Source organism: Protopterus annectens, chromosome 5.part1 (assembly GCF_019279795.1).
Source record: "Protopterus annectens isolate FY-2018-M chromosome 5.part1, PAN1.0, whole genome shotgun sequence".
Taxonomy (NCBI): domain Eukaryota; kingdom Metazoa; phylum Chordata; order Ceratodontiformes; family Protopteridae; genus Protopterus; species Protopterus annectens.
Window position 1 is genome coordinate 705,914,039 of NC_056736.1, and position 13,766 is coordinate 705,927,804.

The 13,766-nt window shown below is 45.3% G+C and overlaps 1 protein-coding gene across 9 annotated transcripts in view; it reads left to right on the forward strand.

Moving 5' to 3' along the window:
* Positions 1–13,766, forward strand: part of SUPT20H (SPT20 homolog, SAGA complex component) — a 991,190-nt gene that overhangs the window by 851,584 nt on the left and 125,840 nt on the right. The gene's annotated exons all lie outside the window — the stretch shown is intronic.

A 13,766-nucleotide genomic window follows, 5' to 3' on the forward strand; every position in this document is an offset into this window, starting at 1 on the left:
CCACATCATCAAAGGGCAGAGGCATTCTCTCAAGTTTCCAAGCTGTTAAGTATAAAATCAATAGAAAGGGTTCCTCCTCAGGAGCAAGGCCAGGGATTTTATTCAAGACTGTTCCTTGTTCCAAGAAAAGAAAACAAATGGAGACCCATACTGGACTTGTCATCTCTAAACACTTTTCTCATAGTGCCAAAGTTCAAAATGCTGACGTTGCAGCAACTCCTTCCCATGCTGGGCAAGGGGTCTTGGCTGGTCACTCTGGACCTCAAGGAGGCATACCTGCATGTCCCAATCAGACAAAGCTGCAGAAGATACCTCAGATTTCTTGCAGGGACAGAGCATTATCAATTCTCAGCATTGCCATTTGGCTTATCTACTGTGCCCAGAGTGTTCACGAAATGCCTGGCATCAGTAGTGGCACACTGCAGACTGCAGGGGATTCAAATATACCCCTACTTGGACGACTGCCTCATACAAGCAGACAACAAACAAACCTCAAAAGAAAATTTGGACTATGTCATGCATCTACTGCAGGCCTTGGGATACACAGTCAACATTCAGAAGTCAAAGCTGCTGCCATCCCAACAGATTACCTTCTTAGGAGCCAAACTGGACACAGAAAACCAAATGGCCTACCTCACAGAGGAGAAACAGCAGCAGTTACCAGAGTACTTCAAAGGCCTAGCAAAACTCTCCCAGCTGACTGCAAGGAAAATCCTGCAGGTCCTGGGGTTCATGGCATCTTGCATCCTTCTGATACCTTTGGCAAGACTTCATATGAGAAAGCTGCAATGGTATTTAAAAAACTTATGGTCTCAACACAGCCAAGGCCTAGAGGACATAATCCCACTTATTCCATGTCTGCAAAAAGAATTTTTATGGTGGGCTCAAGCCAGTCAACAAAACAAAGGTATGCCTTTCAACAGACCTCAAGCAGGCCAAATGATTACAACAGACGCCTCAGACCATGGATGGGGGGGCGCACATGAAGGACAGGTGCATTCAGGGGCAATGGACCCCAAAGGAAAGACATCTGCACATAAACCAAAAGGAAATGTTGGCAGTGATACATGCTATCGAGACTTTCGAAAAATCACTACAACAAGGACATTTACTGATAAGGACAGACAACACCACTGTCATGTGGTACATAAACAAGCAGGGAGGCACTCACTCTTATCCCCTCTGCAGACTAACAATGCTTCTCTGGGAAAAATCCCTGAGCCTGAAGATACATTTACAATCCCAGTTTGTACCAGGCAAGGACAATGTACTGGCGGACAACCTGAGCAGAAATTTCATGGATCCACACGAATGGATCTTGCATCCTCACATTTTCTCTCAACTGACGAAGACATGGGGAAGACCGGATGTAGATCTTTTCACATCCCACTTAAATCATCACCTGAAAAGGTTCTGCACAAGGACTCACCATCCTCTAGCCTGGAAGACGGATGCTCTCTCCTTCAGCTGGAATTCTCTAAAAATTTATGCATTCCCTCCTCTGCCTCTGCTGACCAAGGTGATACTGAAGATCAAAGCAGAACACCCAACAGGTATTTTGATAGCTCCAGACTGGCCAAGGCAACACTGGTACCCATTGCTATTGACCATAACTCGGACCAAACCATGGCCTCTGACTCTATGGCCCCTGCTCCTAACACAACACAATTACAGGACTGTACATCAAGACCTGAAATCATTACATCTGACAGCCTGGAGACTAACATGACTTCTCCACCTAACTCTCTATCAAAATCGGTTCAAGAGATCTTGCTGGAAGCACGCAGACCTTCCACAAGAAAAACATATTCAGCCAAATGGAAGAGATTCAGCATCTGGAATGCCAGCAGGGGTCAGGACACAGCATTACCGAGTATACCTCAGATTTTAGAATACTTGGCAGAACTACTTCATACTGGACTTTCATACTCTTCAATAAAGATTCATGCCTCAGCAATCTCAGCAAAATACAACTGTGACCCTCCAGTGTTTTCTCATCCCTTGCTAAGACAGTTTCTAAGGGGAATAAAGAATATCAAACCTCCCAGAAAACAGCCAGTACCTGCATGGGACCTCAGTTATGTGTTGGAAAAATTAACTCTTCCTCCATTTGAGCCTCTCCCCTTGCAGGGAATATTTGGTATTTACTTTCTACTGGTGGTGTTCTTCCACCTATTTGTGGGCTCCTGACAGTTGGGGTAAGAAAAGCTGATGTAATGGCATCGGCTGCCTGATTTTATACCACTGACGACCTGATGTCAGTCCTGGAACAACAGCAACTGACACAGAAATACTAAGCCTCTGGTATTCGGGCCGACTGAGGGCTACCACTGTCAGGATAACCCAGATGTGATGAATCCACAACCGGCCGCAATACAAACACAGATTTATTCAGGAATTCTAGCTCCTCGGCTCTCAGCCTTCCAGGAGTAATACAAATACACAACGTTTCACAAACATTTTATATAGCACCATTCATTAATTAATTATTCAATTACATAATAATTGATGTTATGTAGTCCAATCTCGTCTTCATTCTTACCTTTGGGTTCGGAGTCGAACCTCGGCTCCGACACTGCCATACTCTAGCTCAAAGTCTTCAATTGGCTCGTGGCTAAGAGGTATCCCATCAGGCAACAGGCCCATTCCCCAGATCTCGTTTGCTGCTCATTACGCTCAGACGTGGTCTCGCTTTTGGCCGTGGCTAGGTATACTTTTTTCTAAATTTTTGGCTATTTGTTGCTCAAACAAAAAAAATGCTATTTTCATAGACACTGTGTGTTTTTCTCTTGCTGGCTGTGTGGCCTTTTCGTTGGCCATTGTCTGGTATCCCGTTCACTTCCTTTCTTCCCCCAGGCTAGGCCCGTTTCAGTTAGATGACCTAGTCCTCCCCATTGTTTCCGTACGGTCTTTTTGTTTTGTGCCTCCTGTATACTTGTTAGCTTATTTAGTGTTTTGTCATGTCTGGTAGTGGTGTTATCCTGCCTTTGTTTCCCCGGGCTAGGCCCGTTTAATTTAGAGGACCTAGTCCTCCCTGTAGTTTTTGTTCCCGTCGGTTACTAGGCCTTTTTTAGTTAGAGGCTCTTGTTTCCCTTAGGTCTATTGTGTGTACGTGTTGTTTTGTACTTGTCCCTGTGTGTCTACTCCTTTATTCAGTATGTCTAACGATTCTAAGGAACACAGACCTTTGGGCTTTAAAAAGTGTGTTGAATGCAACAACAAAATGTCTGACTGATGAGCATTCTGTGTGCGTGTACTGCTTGGGGGCTATTCACCTCCAAGAGTCCTGCTTGTTTTGTCATTCCTTCAGTTCCCGCATGCTACGGGAGAGGAAGAACAAGCTTATTCTCCACTCCTTCGAGGAAGACTTGGTTAAGTCTTCCAGTGCCATATCTTCTCCAGCTAAAAAGGACAAAAAGACTGCTAAGAAGCACTTTCTGGCTCTGTCTGTTTCTTCGGAGCCGCCAGAGAAAGTTGCTAGAACAGCTTCTCCTTCTTCGGCTTCATTGGCTTCGGTGCCAACAGAAGGTAGTGTATTGAGTAAGTCTGTATCGGCTTCCAGCCTTTCGGAGCCGGTCTCCAGTTGTTCAACTGGGTTCTCCTTCACGTAAGTCTCCCTCTGTAGGGAGATCCAGATCTCCAACTATATCCTCCAAGTCCTCGAGGACCCTTTCCGATGAGGACGTTGATAGAGTGGTGAAGAAACTGCTTCAGTCATCGGTGCTGGCCATATTGATTTTGGCTCTGACCCAGTCAGCTCCAGAGAATTCAGGCTCTACAACAGCAGGTCTACGCCTTACTACCATTGAGGAAGGTCAAGGCAAAAGTGGTCCTCAAGGTATTGGGGACCATGGCTGCCACGATCATGCTAGTTCCCCTTACCAGACTACATGAGGGTTCTTCAGTGGCTGCTTTTCGTCCAATGGTCACTACTGTATCTTCCACTCTCCCATTCTATTCTGATTTTGGACACGTGCAAGCAGGATCTAAGCTGGTGGCTTCAGGCCAGCAATCTCAACGTGGGCAAGCCTTTTGTCCCATCTTCTCCAGTTGCCATGGTGACCACGGATGCCTCCCAGATCGGGTGGGGGGGGCATTATCTTGGCAGGACAGTCAAGGCACGTGGCAGGATCACAAGACCAATTTGCATATCAATGTCTTGGAGATGAGAGCAGTGCTATTAGCATTGCAAGCACTTCAGAGCTTTCTCCCTCTAGGGACAATTGCAATCCACTCAGACAACATGTCAGTGGTATGGTATCTGAACAAGCAGGGAGGAACCAAATCATAACCCCCTTTGCAGAGAGGCACTTGGAGTTTGTCAGTGGGCGGTGTCTTCCCAACGCATTCTAGTTGCATTGCATATACCGGGGAAGTCCAACGTGATTGCCAACAGGCTGAGCAGAGCTATCCTAATGTCTCACGAGTGGTCCCTGAACAAATATGTTGCGGAGAAGATATTCCATAGATGGGGTCAGTCTTGCTGCGATCTATTTGCCAGCCCCCTCAATGCCAAATGCAGCTGCTACTTCACCCTTATCCTCTCGGAAGGGGAGGCACCCATGGATGCTCTGGTTCACGATTGGCTTTCCGGTCTTCTTTATGCCTTTCCACCATTTCCTTTGATATCAAAGGTCATTCAGAAAGCACAGTCTTTGGGAAGCAAAATGATCCTGATTGCCCCACACTGGCCTCGTCTGATTTGGTTTCCCTTCCTTCAACCCTGTGTAATGGACGATCCCTGGATTCTGGACCCAGATCCAGATCTGCTGACTCGTATGTCAGGACAGTTCCATCCCTCCATCCAGACCCTCAAGTTGACAGTTTGGCTGCTCCAGTTCCATCCCTAGTCAGGCTTCATGATTTTTCCCCGGAAGTCGCCCACATTCTGTCATCTTCCCACAAGCCTTCTACCAGGAAGATTTATTCCAGTAAGTGGAAGAGATTCTCCATTTGGGCCCGTGAAAGACATATCGATCCTTGTACAGCACCTATTTCGGCAATATTAGAATTTCTTTCTCAACTGTTCAGTCAGGGGTCAGCTGCAGCAACCATTGAAGTGCAACTGGCAGCGATTTCTACCTTTCACGTTGCTAATGAGCCCAACCTTATGGCTCATAGGCTTTGTAGGGACTTTCTGAAAGGGACAATGTTACTTCGACCTCCAGTCTTTGATCCAGTAATGCCATGGGACCTCAGTTTTGTATTACAGAAGCTCACCTCGACTCCCTTTGAGCCCGCAGCTACGTGTGACATTAAATTCTTATCATAGATGACATTATTCTTGGTAGCCATAACTTCAGGTAGGCGGGTCTCTGAGCTCCAAGCTTCATTGATTAAGCCACCTTATTTGGTGTTTCACATAGATAGGGTCTCCTTAAGAACCAATCCTTCCTTTATTCCAAAGGTTGCTTCTGTTGTCAATATCGACCAATCCATCGAGTTGCCTGTGTTTTTTCCTGAATTCTCTAACAAGGCAGAATTTAAGTTTCATCAGCCAAACGTTCATAGACAATTGCGTTTCTGTTTACATAGGACAAAAGATTTCAGGAGATCAGATCAACTGTTTGTCTTGTTTTCAGACACTAGACTTGGCGTTCCTGTTTCTAAAGTAACCTTGTCTCGCTGGATTTCCAATTGCATCTCCTTTATTTATGCTTCCAATGGCAAAGTATTACCCTTTAAAGTGAAGGCTCATTCTACACGATATGTGGCTACCTCAACTGCATTTCAGGCTAGGATGTCTATGGATATTTGTGCTGCAGCAACATGGGCTTCGCCTCATACCTTTATTAGTCACTACAAATTAGATCTGGTCTGTAGAGGCAGATCTTCCTTTGGTTCCACGGTGCTCAAGAGTATTTTTCACTGAGCCACCCAAGGTCAAGGGGCTAGGGACGCTGTCCCAAGGGTAAGAATGAAGGCGAGACTGGGCTACATAACATCAAGAAGTTATGTACTCACCATAATGTTCGATATATGTAGTCCATCTCTCCTTACAGTCTTACTAACCTCTCCTCCTACCTACCCCCTTGTTGAGGACCTGGAGGTATAGTCTGTAGGTGTCAGTAGTCCTTTCTGTTAGGGTGGTGGTTCTTCTCAGTGTGTGTGTGCTTGCAGCAACCAAGATCTGGGAAATGGGCCTGTTGCATGATGGGATACCTCTTAGCCACCAGCAGCCAATTGAAGCCTTTGAGCTAGAGTATGGCTGAGTCGGAGCCGAGGTTCAGCTCCAAACCCAAGGGTAAGAATGTAAGGCGAGATGGACTACATACATCGAACGTTATGGTGAATACATAACTTCTTGTTTCCAATTAGTCTCTACATTTAAACCTACAGGTACCATAGTATTAAACTTTAAAATATAAATAGATTACTTTTAAAGAAGTTTATATTTGATGTCACATACTTCACTTTTCGTAAAAACTTGTTCTAAAACAGAAACTTTCAACAAAGAATAATCACTATTATGTACGTTTTTTAAAATGCATAGCAATATTATTTTCAGTTTTGCTGTTCTTTGTATCTCTTATATGTTCCTGCATTCTTATTTTCAATTTTCTTTTACTTTCTCCCAAATGTGATGACTGCAACAGTGAATACACTTGAACATGTACATTTATGGTAAGTGTACACATCTGTACTTTCTTGAAGACTTAATACTTCACTGGTGAATTAAAGAACAAATCTGGGTTCCTCTGTTGTTCAAAAAGACTGGAGGCTTCCCTTAAATCATGCAGACGTATGGACAGCATGTGCCTTTAGCTTAGACAATCAAGACATGTGATATGTAAACAAATAGGGTGATATGCACTCATAACCCCTTTCCAGACTAGTAGTGCATTTGTGACTGTGGGTGACGGACTGAAGCATTACAGAGATAGTTCTTTTTTATCCTGGGAAGTGAACACACTGGCAGACTCCAAAGAACCACACTTCCAGATGTCTTCCTGGAGCTGAGGATTAACGAATCTAGTCTTGTTAAGCTGCGGTAGACGTTTGTACATAGAAAAGTCACATGTTCACCACATAAGAGTTTAGTTCTCTCCATTTTCATTTTCTTCAGAATGCTGCAAGAGTTGACTGGAAGTGCTTCCTCAGTCCCATGGTATTACTTTTTGCCTTTTCCATGCTTAATTGCAGAATTCCGAGAAGACTCAAAGCTGTTCATGTTATCTGGTGTAGGTGAAAAGGGTAAGTTTTCATGTTCCCATGTTCTAGGTAGTAAATGGAATTATCCTGATGAGAGCCAAGGACATTTCCCCTGGTTAGTATGGTAACTGGGTTCACTTTAGGGTATGCATCCTTCATTGGATTCCATGCACGTGGAAGATCTACCTGTCCTGGGAGTTCCGGTGGTGACTGCAATCTCCAGAACCCTTACACATTTCTGGCATATTTTACGTGGAAGAGCTTCTCCATCTGTACAGAGATGTTTCTTACTTCCCCTTATTTGTTTAGTTTGTATGTGGTCCTGACCTGTCCCAAGTCAGCTCCATGACTTCAGTCTCAAGTTATTTATTCATTGCGTGCATGCTGCCGGATCTCGGAACATTATGAGCTTGTGGAACAGAAGCGATGTAGCCTAACACTAGCTGGTTATGCATTTCTTTAATTGGAGTCTGCATCTTCTGCTGCCGTTGAAGAACCTGTTTCCTGTTTAGGATTTGCATACTATGACGGTCAGGTCGGCCCACCTAACTTCCACAAAAATTGTGTGGTTCAGTAACTCTAATTCTTGACTCTTGCAAGATACTTTTATTGATGGCCATCTCCTTTGCTTACATTGTTTCAAGCTTTAGACCATTACATGTAATGAATCCAGTTTTGACTCTCATATAGGAGTGATCAAGTCTTTCTGAAACTGTTTTCAAAACCACCCTTAAACCATTAACTTCATATGCCAGTTTTCTTTGGGGGGGAAGACTCCAGGGGAGCATACACCTGTTTGGATTTTACCTAAATTGAGAGTGTGATTTAACAATGCACTTGTTCCTCTGTTTTGCTAGAGGTAAGGGAGGGATGTGCAGTGGCCAAGTAAGGCCTTTTTAAGTGGGTTAATGACTACCTTCTTTTGTACCATCAGTGGCCAACTGTCCAGTGGGAAATGCTGCTTTCAGAAACCACTCCTTTAGTGGTTTGGCTTTTTACGTCAGAGATGTATTCACTATGAGCATTAGTGCTGTGGCCATTTGGCTGATTTCCTTCTATTCACATGTTGCATATTCTTGTATGTGTGGGTTTTTCCTCTTGCTACCCGAACGTCCAGCCAGTGTATAAAAGATTTCAGGCGCTCTATGGTGCGTGGGATGTCTGAAGTGGCCAGCAGCGCATTGGTCATAAAAGTGACATCTGCGTGCACCAGACCTCAGAACTTCCCAGCCGCCAGTCTTCTCGAGAACTCAGATAAGTACCCCATTGGGGAACCTTCTTTTCAGTCATTGTTTTCTAATGCTTGGTCATGTCATCCAGAAAGGGCAAGTGTGGTTGTCAAATACCACACAAAAATGCCCACGATCTTTGCTTGTTTTGTTTGGGTAAATTGTATGACTGCAAGGCCTGCCCTGTCTGCCAGGCTTTTGTTCCAAAAACTCTACATAGCCAACTCCATGTGCTGAATGAGAACCAACATCTTAAACAGTGCTAGGTATGGAGGGTTCTTCCGACTTGCCTGCCTAACCACCAAAGAAGGAAGCCAAGATCACAAGGCCTGCTACTGTTGCTGCGCCTCCACCGTCTGACCCTCAGCCTGTGACCAACATGGTTGAACGTTCGGGCTCCACCAGCCTGGATATAGCAGGTACCTCTTCGGAAGCCGCACAATCCTGCATGGAAGGCATGTCCACAGAGGCTTTACGGATGTTGGTCTCAGACGCCAAGGGGAACCAGGGCTCTCGGCAGGACAGTCAGATCCTGTCCGACCCTAGGCCTTCCTCTGTTCAGAAGCCCACTAGGCTGTCACTCAAAAGGAGAAGAGGAAGCATGTATTCCTTGCTACAGAAAGTCTACCCGATTGGCAGGCTTTCTCTCAAAGCCTGTTTAATGCTTTCATGGCCCTGCAGCCTACTGCACCTTGGACTTCCACAATCCCTCCAATTCTGAACCCTAGGCCGCATCCCTCAGAACCCTTGCAGGCAGAAGAGGAAGAGTACTCTGATTCTTCTTCTGTAGAATCTCTCTCCTACACCTCTCAGCTCCCTTCCCCACTTGGATATGGTTACCCATAGGAAGAATCTGGTGATACAGATTCCCCAGCAGAAGATCTAACTTTTGGGGAAAATATAGCTAAAATGAGGGAACATTTTAAGTGGGAATCATCTGAAATGACTGAGGTACAAAAAAAGGTATTATGACCTCATCCAGATGGACTCCCCAGCCCCTACTGTTGTTCCTCCCATTCTTCCAGCTTTTTTAGATGCTTTTTCAGCGGCATCCTTGGACACAAACTCTCAACCCACAGCTCCATGCAGACCTGCAGAGTCCCTAAGACAGCAGCATTTCTAGTAAAATGCCCAGCTGCAGACCCAGCCACCATTTCTTTCTCCACCAACAAGGCTTCAGTACTACTGCCTTATACTAGCCTACTCCCTGCTGACAAGGACAGCAGAACCATGGAGCATTTGGAAAGGATGTACACATCTGCAACTCTGGCTTTCAGAGCAATCAGTTGCCAGACACAAGTGTAAATATGCTTTATTCCTTTTGGAGAGTATTTCCAAATGACTGTCTGACTTCCCAGACTCAGCAGCCAACATTCAAATGTACTCCTTGTTTCCCTGACTTCTCAGGTTACCAGGCGCTCTATCAAGTGCAGCTATGATGCTGCTGAGGCCTCAGCCAGGTCAGCAACATCAGTACTGCCCTAAGAAGATACTCCTGTTTACACCTTCAGCCCCTACCAGATGATTTTAGTGCTAAGCTGGTAAGATGCTCCTTTGGACAGCTCAGCCCTATTTGGAGCAAAGGTTGCAGACTTGTTCAAGTCCTTGCAACAAAAAGGGAAAGAGATGCAAGATTTAAAGTATCTATTGGTGTCCCCAATTCCAAAGTTTCAAAGAAATTATCCTTCAAAAATTCAGTTAATCAGAAAGCACTCACAGCCTGCTCCTTCTTCTAGGCCTAGGAAAACCACCAGGAAGCAATCCACTTCTTTTAGATCCACATCATCTACCAGCCAGAGGACGCCCTTTCAAGACAGGGCAGGTAGTGTCTAACTACCTGCTGAACTTGAAACCCCCACCCCCTCCCTTTGTCCCTCTCTCATTGCGTTTCTCTCTCACTGTCTCCAAGTGTGGAGACTCGTCACTTCAGACAAGTGGGTTTTTTCAGTAATAGAACATGGGTGCTTTATGACCTGGAATTCCCCAGCCCTCAAAAGAACAATTTCCCCTCTTAAAACCAGTGCTAGACAGCCTTATGGCTCAAGGTTAATATCCAGCCAGTCCCAGAGTCTGCTATGGGAAGAGGCTTTTACTCCAGGATTTTTTTAGTTCCAGGAAAAGACGGACCCTAGAGGCCAATTCTAGACCTCTCATATTTGAACCTCTTCCTTCATGTGCCCACTTTCAGGATGCTTATATTGCCAACTCTCTTCCCACTCCTCCTGGCCACCTGGTTCATGGCCATGTTAGACATCAAGGATGCCCATCTCCACATCCCCATAAGGCCCAGCTTCAGGAGGTACGTAAGATTTTCACTTGCCTCCTCTCACTTTCAGTTTTCTGCCTTGCCCTCTGGGCTTTCCACTGCACCCAGAGTCTTCACCAAATGTCTGGCACCAGTGATTGCCTTCTGCAAGACGGGAGGGATCCAAATATTCCCGTATTTGAATGACCTGCTCATTCAGGCAGACTACAAACAGTCCCTCCTGCTACACCTACAAAAAAACATTGCAATCCTACAATCCCTAAGGTTTCAGATCAATTACCCAAAATCTGATCTGGAACCTGCACAAGATATAGTCTTCCTGTGGTGCAGGATTCGAACACACATCATAAAAGCTTACCTTCCTCCTCAAAAGGTGGAAAGCTTGACACATTACCTGCTTTTGGTTCTTCACACCAAAGAAATGACTGCAAGGCAGTACCTCAGCCTCCTGGGCTACATGGCTTTCACTATACCTATGCAACCTTTAGCAAGACTTCACATGAGTAAACTGCAGTGGTACCTCAGGTCTGTTTGGATGCAGCATTCCCACCCCCCCCCTAGTGTACAGGGCACCCTTCCTGCCCTGCCTTGAGCATGCGCTATATTGGTGGCTGAATCTGGTGAAGCTCAACCTGGGGTCTTCCACTCCAAACCTCTCAACCAAAACATATTATGTACACAGACACCTCAGACCTCGGCTGGGGCTTGACTCTGGGACACCTAAAAGTGCAGGAAGTGTGGCCAGTGCCACACAGGAAGGAGCACATCAGTGTGAGAGAAATGAGAGCAGTACTACTGGCCCTGCGGGCCTTCCAAACCAGACTTCAGCAAGGACCCCTGAAACTGTGTACAGACTTTACCACAGTGTTGTGGTATCTCAACAAGCAGGGGGGAACCAAATCTGTCTTACTTTGCAGACTAGCTCTCCTGATATGGGAACTGGCCACTAGTCAGGGAGTTACTCTACAGACATTATACATACTTCCCAACAGAAATCTCAGGCAGATTCCCTCAGTAGGTCCATGGCTATGGCCCATGAATGTATACTACACAGGGATGTCTTCCTGGACCTGGTCCACCGATGGGGTACACCTCAAATAGACCTGTTTGCCTCTGCCATCAATGGGCAACTTCCCACCTTCTGCAGCAAACTGCCAGAAACACTGGCAATGGCAACAGATGCCTTTTCAAGTTCATGGAAGGAGTTGTTTCTTTATGCCTTCTCTCTTGTTCAGGAGGTCCTGCTGATGATCCAGCAGGACAGACCAAAAGTCTTGCTCGTGATTCCCTACTGGGCAAGACAGCATTGGTTTCCCCTCCTCCTGTAATTATTCAAGGGCAATCACCACAAGTTACCCCTCAGAATGGACCTTCTCACACAGGACAAGGGAATCCAAATCCACCCACAGTGGCAATCTATTCACGTCACTCTGTGGGTGATAGGATTCTGATCCCTTTCAGACACCTTTACAAGGAGGACATGCTCACTGTCCTGCAGGAGGCCAGGAAACTCAATACCAGGAGGTCTTGCATATCCAAGTGGAAAAGATTCTCCATATGGTGTCTTAAAAGGCAGTTGGACCCGTTGCAAAGTGAAACTCCTCTAGTATTGTCCTACCCGTGTGAACTTTTGCAGACAGGGTTAGCATTCCTCATCCACTAAGGTCCATTTGTCTGTCATTTCTGCATGCCTCCCTTTGTACCCCCCTTTAGCTTCCAGATTGCCTGCAAAACTGTTCCTTAAGGGGTACTTCATCTGAGGCCACCAAGGAAGCCCATTCTTCCTCCTCCATGGGACCTGAACTATGTTTTAGAGAAGCTCACCCCCCCCCCCATTTGAGCCAGCATCCAAAGCTTCCCTAAAACACTGCACATGGAAGACTGTCCTAGTGGCCTTGACCTCAGCTAGAAGAGTGTCTGAGTTGCCAGCCCTCATAGCTGTTCCACCCTTTCTCATATTCCACAGAGATAGGGTAACCCTTAGAATCAACCCATCCTTCATGCCCAAGATGGTCAATCACCTTTCTTTAAACCAAGCGATCCACTTACCCACTTTCTTTCCCAACCCACAGGGAGACTGAGAAGAGAGTACTACATTCCCTGGATGTGGACAGACTTTTCAGATTCTGTCTGCACAAAACCAGGCCCATCAGACAGGCTGACCAACTATTAATCTCTTTCCATCCCAGGACCCTAAGAAAAGCATAATCTAAACAAACCATTTCAGCCTGTATTTCCAAAGCTATTACCTTTTGTTACAAACACCACGGGAAACCCTTGCAAGGCAGTGTTAAAGCACATTCTACCAGGGCAATGGCTTCTTCTGGAGCATTCTTCAAAGGCTTGGACACTTCCACTATCCTTGAAGCTGCCACTTGGTCTTCTGTGCACACCTTCACAAAGCATTACAAATTAGACCAAATTTCCAGGTCCAGGGCTGGATTTGCCAGGGCTATCCTTCATGGATTCCTGGAGAACTCTGCTAGGCCACCTCCCCCTTCCTCACAGTGAACTTTGACACTCAAGTCATGCGCATACCTCTCAAGCTGGAAACATAACAAATCTGGACAATGCCAATGAAAAATAGGTACAAATATGTACGCTAATTAACGTGAAATTTGCATACATACTTATGTAACCCCACCCATTCAAATGAATTGTGGGATATCAACTTTCAAACGCAAACTGAAGGACAACCAAAATATGCCACCACTACAGTCAAAACATACCACTATGCCAAATCAGCAGCTTCCTGAAAGACATGAAGACTGAAACTTAAATGGCTATCATTTAGTGAATTCAGTTCTCACTTCTCACCGCCATAGCTTTCAACCTCTTAGCACAAAAAAAAATGGGCAAAGCCAATAACGGGGGAATACAGCCCCAAAACAGGGACATATTTCAAATACTGATCTTATAAACATAGAAAATTGCTAGAATAAAAAATTTGTGTTACCATTTATTTTCTGAAGTATATGAAGGCTGTAATTCAAATGCCTGTCATTGTTTAGTGAATTCAATCCTTACAAAGTAATTTACATGCATCTGTTTACTTATCCCAACATAATCTGAGTATGCTTTTTCATCTATAATACTAAAAAGGAGGGATTCCTGTCTCA